Genomic DNA, 8905 nt, shown 5'->3' on the forward strand with positions numbered 1-8905 from the left:
TCAGCACGCTCTTTTATGCTGTTTTGAGGTGTTTTTAGCTGTTTTTGGGACATGTCATTTTTTGACATTTTTGCAATACTATAGCCTTGCTTCTTTGGTCAATTTTTCAAAATGGTATTTTATCATGTTTTAGTCCATATTTGCATGTTTTAATGCTATGGCTTGTCTCAGCATGCTCTTTTATGCTGTTTTGAGGTGTTTTTAGCTATTTTTGGGACATGTCCTTTTTTGCCATTTTTGCCATACTATAGCCTTGCTTCTTTGGTCAATTTTTCAACATGCTATTTTATTGTGTTTTAGGCCATATTTGCATGTTTTAATGCTATGGCGTGTCTCAGCACGCTCTTTTATGCTGTTTTGAGGTGTTTTTAGCTGTTTTTGGGACATGTCCTTTTTTTGCCATTTTTGCCATACTATAGCCTTGCTTCCTTGGTCATTTTTTCAAAGTGGTATTTTATCGTGTTTTAGGCCATATTTGCATGTTTTAATGCTATGGCGTGTCTCAGCATGCTCTTTTATGCTGTTTTGAGGTGTTTTCAGCTGGTTTTGGGACATGTCATTTTTTGCCATTTTTGCCATACTATAGCCTTGCTTCTTTGGTCATTTTTTCAACATGCTATTTTATCGTGTTTTAGGCCATATTTGCATGTTTTAATGCTATGGCGTGTCTCAGCATGCTCTTTTATGCTGTTTTGAGGTGTTTTTAGCTGTTTTTGGGACATGTCCTTTTTTTACCATTTTTGCCATACTATAGCCTTGCTTCCTTGGTCATTTTTTCAAAGTGGTATTTTATCGTGTTTTAGGCCATATTTGCATGTTTTAATGCTATGGCGTGTCTCAGCATGCTCTTTTATGCTGTTTTGAGGTGTTTTTAGCTGTTTTTGGGACATGTCATTTTTTGACATTTTTGCCATACTATAGCCTTGCTTCTTTGGTCATTTTTTCAAAGTGGTATTTTATCGTGTTTTAGGCCATATTTGCATGTTTTAATGCTATGGCGTGTCTCAGCATGCTCTTTTATGCTGTTTTGAGGTGTTTTTAGCTGTTTTTGGGACATGTCCTTTTTTGCCATTTTGCCATACTATAGCCTTGCTTCTTTGGTCATTTTTTCAAAGTGGTATTTTATCGTGTTTTAGGCCATATTTGCATGTTTTAATGCTATGGCGTGTCTCAGCATGCTCTTTTATGCTGTTTTGAGGTGTTTTTAGCTGTTATTGGGACATGTCAAATTTTGCCATTTTTGCCATACTATAGCCTTGCTTCTTTGGTCATTTTTTCAACATGCTATTTTATCGTGTTTTAGGCCATATTTGCATGTTTTAATGCTATGGCGTGTCTCAGCATGCTCTTTTATGCTGTTTTGAGGTGTTTTTAGCTGTTTTTGGGACATGTCATTTTTTGACATTTTTGCAATACTATAGCCTTGCTTCTTTGGTCAATTTTTCAAAATGGTATTTTATCGTGTTTTAGTCCATATTTGCATGTTTTAATGCTATGGCGTGTCTCAGCATGCTCTTTTATGCTGTTTTGAGGTGTTTTTAGCTATTTTTGGGACATGTCCTTTTTTGCCATTTTTGCCATACTATAGCCTTGCTTCTTTGGTCAATTTTTCAAAGTGGTATTTTATCGTGTTTTAGGCCATATTTGCATGTTTTAATGCTATGGCGTGTCTCAGCATGCTCTTTTATGCTGTTTTGAGGTGTTTTTAGCTGTTTTTGGGACATGTCCTTTTTTGCCATTTTTGCCATACTATAGCCTTGCTTCTTTGGTCATTTTTTCAAAGTGGTATTTTATCGTGTTTTAGGCCATATTTGCATGTTTTAATGCTATGGCGTGTCTCAGCATGCTCTTTTATGCTGTTTTGAGGTGTTTTTAGCTATTTTTGGGACATGTCCTTTTTTGCCATTTTTGCCATACTATAGCCTTGCTTCTTTGGTCATTTTTTCAACATGGTATTTTATCGTGTTTTAGGCCATATTTGCATGTTTTAATGCTATGGCGTGTCTCAGCATGCTCTTTTATGCTGTTTTGAGGTGTTTTTAGCTATTTTTGGGACATGTCCTTTTTTGCCATTTTTGCCATACTATAGCCTTGCTTCTTAGGTCATTTTTTCAAAGTGGTATTTTATCGTGTTTTAGGCCATATTTGCATGTTTTAATGCTATGGCGTGTCTCAGCATGCTCTTTTATGCTGTTTTGAGGTGTTTTTAGCTGTTTTTGGGACATGTCATTTTTTGACATTTTTGCCATACTATAGCCTTGCTTCTTTGGTCAATTTTTCAAAGTGGTATTTTATCGTGTTTTAGGCCATATTTGCATGTTTTAATGCTATGGCGTGTCTCAGCATGCTCTTTTATGCTGTTTTGAGGTGTTTTTAGCTATTTTTGGGACATGTCCTTTTTTGCCATTTTTGCCATACTATAGCCTTGCTTCTTTGGTCAATTTTTCAAAGTGGTATTTTATCGTGTTTTAGGCCATATTTGCATGTTTTAATGCTATGGCGTGTCTCAGCATGCTCTTTTATGCTGTTTTGAGGTGTTTTTAGCTGTTTTTGGGACATGTCATTTTTGCCATTTTTGCCATACTATAGCCTTGCTTCTTTGGTCATTTTTCAAAGTGGTATTTTATCGTGTTTTAGGCCATATTTGCATGTTTTAATGCTATGGCGTGTCTCAGCATGCTCTTTTATGCTGTTTTGAGGTGTTTTTAGCTATTTTTGGGACATGTCCTTTTTTGCCATTTTTGCCATACTATAGCCTTGCTTCTTTGCTCAATTTTTCGACAAGCGATTTTATTGTGTTTTAGGCCATATTTGCATGCTTTAATGCTATGGCGTGTCTCAGCGCGCTCTTTTATGCTGTTTTGAGGTGTTTTTAGCTGTTTTTGGGACATGTCCTTTTTTTACCATTTTTGCCATACTATAGCCTTGCTTCCTTGGTCATTTTTTCAAAGTGGTATTTTATCGTGTTTTAGGCCATATTTGCATGTTTTAATGCTATGGCGTGTCTCAGCATGCTCTTTTATGCTGTTTTGAGGTGTTTTTAGCTGTTTTTGGGACATGTCCTTTTTTGACATTTTTGCCATACTATAGCCTTGCTTCTTTGGTCACTTTTTCAACATGCTATTTTATCGTGTTTTAGGCCATATTTGCATGTTTTAATGCTATGGCGTGTCTCAGCATGCTCTTTTATGCTGTTTTGAGGTGTTTTCAGCTGTTTTTGGGACATGTCATTTTTGACATTTTGCCATACTATAGCCTTGCTTCTTTGGTCATTTTTTCAAAGTGGTATTTTATCGTGTTTTAGGCCATATTTGCATGTTTTAATGCTATGGCGTGTCTCAGCATGCTCTTTTATGCTGTTTTGAGGTGTTTTCAGCTGTTTTTGGGACATGTCATTTTTGACATTTTTGCCATACTATTGCCTTGCTTCTTTGGTCAATTTTTCAAAGTGGTATTTTATCGTGTTTTAGGCCATATTTGCATGTTTTAATGCTATGGCGTGTCTCAGCATGCTCTTTTATGCTGTTTTGAGGTGTTTTTAGCTGTTTTTGGGACATGTCCTTTTTTGCCATTTTTGCCATACTATAGCCTTGCTTCTTTGGTCAATTTTTCAAAGTGGTATTTTATCGTGTTTTAGGCCATATTTGCATGTTTTAATGCTATGGCGTGTCTCAGCATGCTCTTTTATGCTGTTTTGAGGTGTTTTTAGCTGTTTTTGGGACATGTCCTTTTTTTTGCCATCTTTTCCATACTATAGCCTTGCTTCTTTGGTCATTTTTTCAAAGTGGTATTTTATCGTGTTTTAGTCCATATTTGCATGTTTTAATGCTATGGCGTGTCTCAGCACGCTCTTTTATGCTGTTTTGAGGTGTTTTTAGCTGTTTTTGGGACATGTCATTTTTTGACATTTTTGCCATACTATAGCCTTGCTTCTTTGGTCATTTTTCAAAGTGGTATTTTATCGTGTTTTAGTCCATATTTGCATGTTTTAATGCTATGGCGTGTCTCAGCATGCTCTTTTATGCTGTTTTGAGGTATTTTTAGCTGTTTTTGGGACATGTCATTTTTGACATTTTTGCCATACTATAGCCTTGCTTCTTTGGTCATTTTTTCAACATGCTATTTTATCGTGTTTTAGGCCATATTTGCATGTTTTAATGCTATGGCGTGTCTCAGCATGCTCTTTTATGCTGTTTTGAGGTGTTTTAGCTGTTTTTGGGACATGTCATTTTTTGACATTTTGCCATACTATAGCCTTGCTTCTTTGGTCATTTTTCAAAGTGGTATTTTATCGTGTTTTAGGCCATATTTGCATGTTTTAATGCTATGGCGTGTCTCAGCATGCTCTTTTATGCTGTTTTGAGGTGTTTTTAGCTATTTTTGGGACATGTCCTTTTTTGCCATTTTTGCCATACTATAGCCTTGCTTCTTTGGTCAATTTTTCAAAGTGGTATTTTATCGTGTTTTAGGCCATATTTGCATGTTTTAATGCTATGGCGTGTCTCAGCATGCTCTTTTATGCTGTTTTGAGGTGTTTTTAGCTGTTTTTGGGACATGTCATTTTTTGACATTTTTGCCATACTATAGCCTTGCTTCTTTGGTCATTTTTCAACATGGTATTTTATCGTGTTTTAGGCCATATTTGCATGTTTTAATGCTATGGCGTGTCTCAGCATGCTCTTTTATGCTGTTTTGAGGTGTTTTAGCTGTTTTTGGGACATGTCATTTTTTGACATTTTTGCCATACTATAGCCTTGCTTCTTTGGTCATTTTTTCAAAGTGGTATTTTATCGTGTTTTAGGCCATATTTGCATGTTTTAATGCTATGGCGTGTCTCAGCTTGCTCTTTTATGCTGTTTTGAGGTGTTTTTAGCTATTTTTGGGACATGTCCTTTTTGCCATTTTGCCATACTATAGCCTTGCTTCTTTGGTCAATTTTTCAAAATGGTATTTTATCGTGTTTTAGGCCATATTTGCATGTTTTAATGCTATGGCGTGTCTCAGCATGCTCTTTTATGCTGTTTTGAGGTGTTTTTAGCTGTTTTTGGGACATGTCCTTTTTTGCCATTTTTGCCATACTATAGCCTTGCTTCTTTGGTCATTTTTTCAACATGCTATTTTATCGTGTTTTAGGCCATATTCGCATGTTTTAATGCTATGGCGTGTCTCAGCACGCTCTTTTATGCTGTTTTGAGGTGTTTTCAGCTGTTTTTGGGACATGTCATTTTTGACATTTTGCCATACTATAGCCTTGCTTCTTTGGTCATTTTTTCAAAGTGGTATTTTATCGTGTTTTAGGCCATATTTGCATGTTTTAATGCTATGGCGTGTCTCAGCATGCTCTTTTATGCTGTTTTGAGGTGTTTTAGCTATTTTTGGGACATGTCCTTTTTGCCATTTTGCCATACTATAGCCTTGCTTCTTTGGTCAATTTTTCAAAGTGGTATTTTATCGTGTTTTAGGCCATATTTGCATGTTTTAATGCTATGGCGTGTCTCAGCATGCTCTTTTATGCTGTTTTGAGGTGTTTTTAGCTATTTTTGGGACATGTCATTTTTTGCCATTTTTGTCATACTATAGCCTTGCTTCTTTGGTCATTTTTTCAAAGTGGTATTTTATCGTGTTTTAGGCCATATTTGCATGTTTTAATGCTATGGCGTGTCTCAGCATGCTCTTTTATGCTGTTTTGAGGTGTTTTTAGCTGTTTTTGGGACATGTCATTTTTTGACATTTTTGCCATACTATAGCCTTGCTTCTTTGGTCAATTTTTCAAAGTGGTATTTTATCGTGTTTTAGGCCATATTTGCATGTTTTAATGCTATGGCGTGTCTCAGCACGCTCTTTTATGCTGTGTTGGGGTGTTTTAGCTATTTTTGGGACATGTCCTTTTTGCCATTTTGCCATACTATAGCCTTGCTTCTTTGGTCAATTTTTCAACATGCTATTTTATCGTGTTTTAGGCCATATTTGCATGTTTTAATGCTATGGCGTGTCTCAGCATGCTCTTTTATGCTGTTTTGAGGTGTTTTTAGCTGTTTTTGGGACATGTCATTTTTTGACATTTTTGCCATACTATAGCCTTGCTTCTTTGGTCATTTTTCAAAGTGGTATTTTATCGTGTTTTAGGCCATATTTGCATGTTTTAATGCTATGGCGTGTCTCAGCATGCTCTTTTATGCTGTTTTGAGGTGTTTTAGCTGTTTTTGGGACATGTCATTTTTTGACATTTTTGCCATACTATAGCCTTGCTTCTTTGGTCATTTTTTCAAAGTGGTATTTTATCGTGTTTTAGGCCATATTTGCATGTTTTAATGCTATGGCGTGTCTCAGCATGCTCTTTTATGCTGTTTTGAGGTGTTTTTAGCTGTTTTTGGGACATGTCATTTTTTGACATTTTTGCCATACTATAGCCTTGCTTCTTTGGTCAATTTTTCAAAGTGGTATTTTATCGTGTTTTAGGCCATATTTGCATGTTTTAATGCTATGGCGTGTCTCAGCATGCTCTTTTATGCTGTTTTGAGGTGTTTTAGCTGTTTTTGGGACATGTCATTTTTTGACATTTTTGCAATACTATAGCCTTGCTTCTTTGGTCAATTTTTCAAAGTGGTATTTTATCGTGTTTTAGGCCATATTTGCATGTTTTAATGCTATGGCGTGTCTCAGCATGCTCTTTTATGCTGTTTTGAGGTGTTTTCAGCTGGTTTTGGGACATGTCATTTTTTGACATTTTGCCATACTATAGCCTTGCTTCTTTGCTCATTTTTTCAAAGTGGTATTTTATCGTGTTTTAGGCCATATTTGCATGTTTTAATGCTATGGCGTGTCTCAGCATGCTCTTTTATGCTGTTTTGAGGTGTTTTTAGCTGTTTTTGGGACATGTCATTTTTGACATTTTGCTATACTATGGCCTTGCTTCTTTGGTCAATTTTTCAAAGTGGTATTTTATCGTGTTTTAGGCCATATTTGCATGTTTTAATGCTATGGCGTGTCTCAGCATGCTCTTTTATGCTGTTTTGAGGTGTTTTTAGCTGTTTTTGGGACATGTCATTTTTTGCCATTTTTGCCATACTATAGCCTTGCTTCTTTGGTCAATTTTTCAAAGTGGTATTTTATCGTGTTTTAGGCCATATTTGCATGTTTTAATGCTATGGCGTGTCTCAGCATGCTCTTTTATGCTGTTTTGAGGTGTTTTTAGCTGTTATTGGGACATGTCAAATTTTGCCATTTTTGCCATACTATAGCCTTGCTTCTTTGGTCAATTTTTCAACATGGTATTTTATCGTGTTTTAGGCCATATTTGCATGTTTTAATGCTATGGCGTGTCTCAGCATGCTCTTTTATGCTGTTTTGAGGTGTTTTCAGCTGTTTTTGGGACATGTCATTTTTGACATTTTTGCCATACTATAGCCTTGCTTCTTTGGTCAATTTTTCAAAGTGGTATTTTATCGTGTTTTAGGCCATATTCGCATGTTTTAATGCTATGGCGTGTCTCAGCATGCTCTTTTATGCTGTTTTGAGGTGTTTTTAGCTATTTTGGGACATGTCCTTTTTGGCCATTTTTGCCATACTATAGCCTTGCTTCTTTGGTCAATTTTTCAACGTGGTATTTTATCGTGTTTTAGGCCATATTCGCATGTTTTAATGCTATGGCGTGTCTCAGCACGCTCTTTTATGCTGTTTTGAGGTGTTTTTAGCTGTTTTTGGGACATGTCATTTTTTGACATTTTTGCCATACTATAGCCTTGCTTCTTTGGTCAATTTTTCAACATGGTATTTTATCGTGTTTTAGGCCATATTCGCATGTTTTAAAGCTATGGCGTGTCTCAGCACGCTCTTTTATGCTGTTTTGAGGTGTTTTTAGCTGTTTTTGGGACATGTCATTTTTTGACATTTTTGCAATACTATAGCCTTGCTTCTTTGGTCAATTTTTCAAAATGGTATTTTATCGTGTTTTAGTCCATATTTGCATGTTTTAATGCTATGGCGTGTCTCAGCATGCTCTTTTATGCTGTTTTGAGGTGTTTTAGCTGTTTTTGGGACATGTCCTTTTTGACATTTTGCCATACTATAGCCTTGCTTCTTTGGTCAATTTTTCAAAGTGGTATTTTATCGTGTTTTAGGCCATATTTGCATGTTTTAATGCTATGGCGTGTCTCAGCACGCTCTTTTATGCTGTTTTGGGGTGTTTTCAGAAGTTTTTGGGACATGTCATTTTTTGACATTTTTGCCATACTATAGCCTTGCTTCTTTGGTCAATTTTTCAAAGTGGTATTTTATCGTGTTTTAGGCCATATTTGCATGTTTTAATGCTATGGCGTGTCTCAGCATGCTCTTTTATGCTGTTTTGAGGTGTTTTTAGCTATTTTTGGGACATGTCCTTTTTTGCCATTTTTGCCATACTATAGCCTTGCTTCTTTGGTCATTCTTTCAACATGGTATTTTATTGTGTTTTAGGCCATATTCGCATGTTTTAAAGCTATGGCGTGCCTCAGCACGCTCTTTTATGCTGTTTTGAGGTGTTTTTAGCTGTTTTTGGGACATGTCCTTTTTTTGCCATTTTTGCAATACCTTGCTTCCTTGGTCATTTTTTCAAAGTGGTATTTTATCGTGTTTTAGGCCATATTCGCATGTTTTAATGCTATGGCGTGTCTCAGCATGCTCTTTTATGCTGTTTTGAGGTGTTTTAGCTGTTTTTGGGACATGTCCTTTTTTGACATTTTTGCCATACTATAGCCTTGCTTCTTTGGTCACTTTTTCAACATGCTATTTTATCGTGTTTTAGGCCATATTCGCATGTTTTAATGCTATGGCGTGTCTCAGCATGCTCTTTTATGCTGTTTTGAGGTGTTTTTAGCTGTTTTTGGGACATGTCATTTTTTGACATTTTTGCCATACTATAGCCTTG

This window comes from Plectropomus leopardus, chromosome 8 (genome assembly GCF_026936395.1).
Source record: "Plectropomus leopardus strain MGB_pleo_1.0 chromosome 8, ASM2693639v1, whole genome shotgun sequence".
Taxonomy (NCBI): domain Eukaryota; kingdom Metazoa; phylum Chordata; class Actinopteri; order Perciformes; family Serranidae; genus Plectropomus; species Plectropomus leopardus.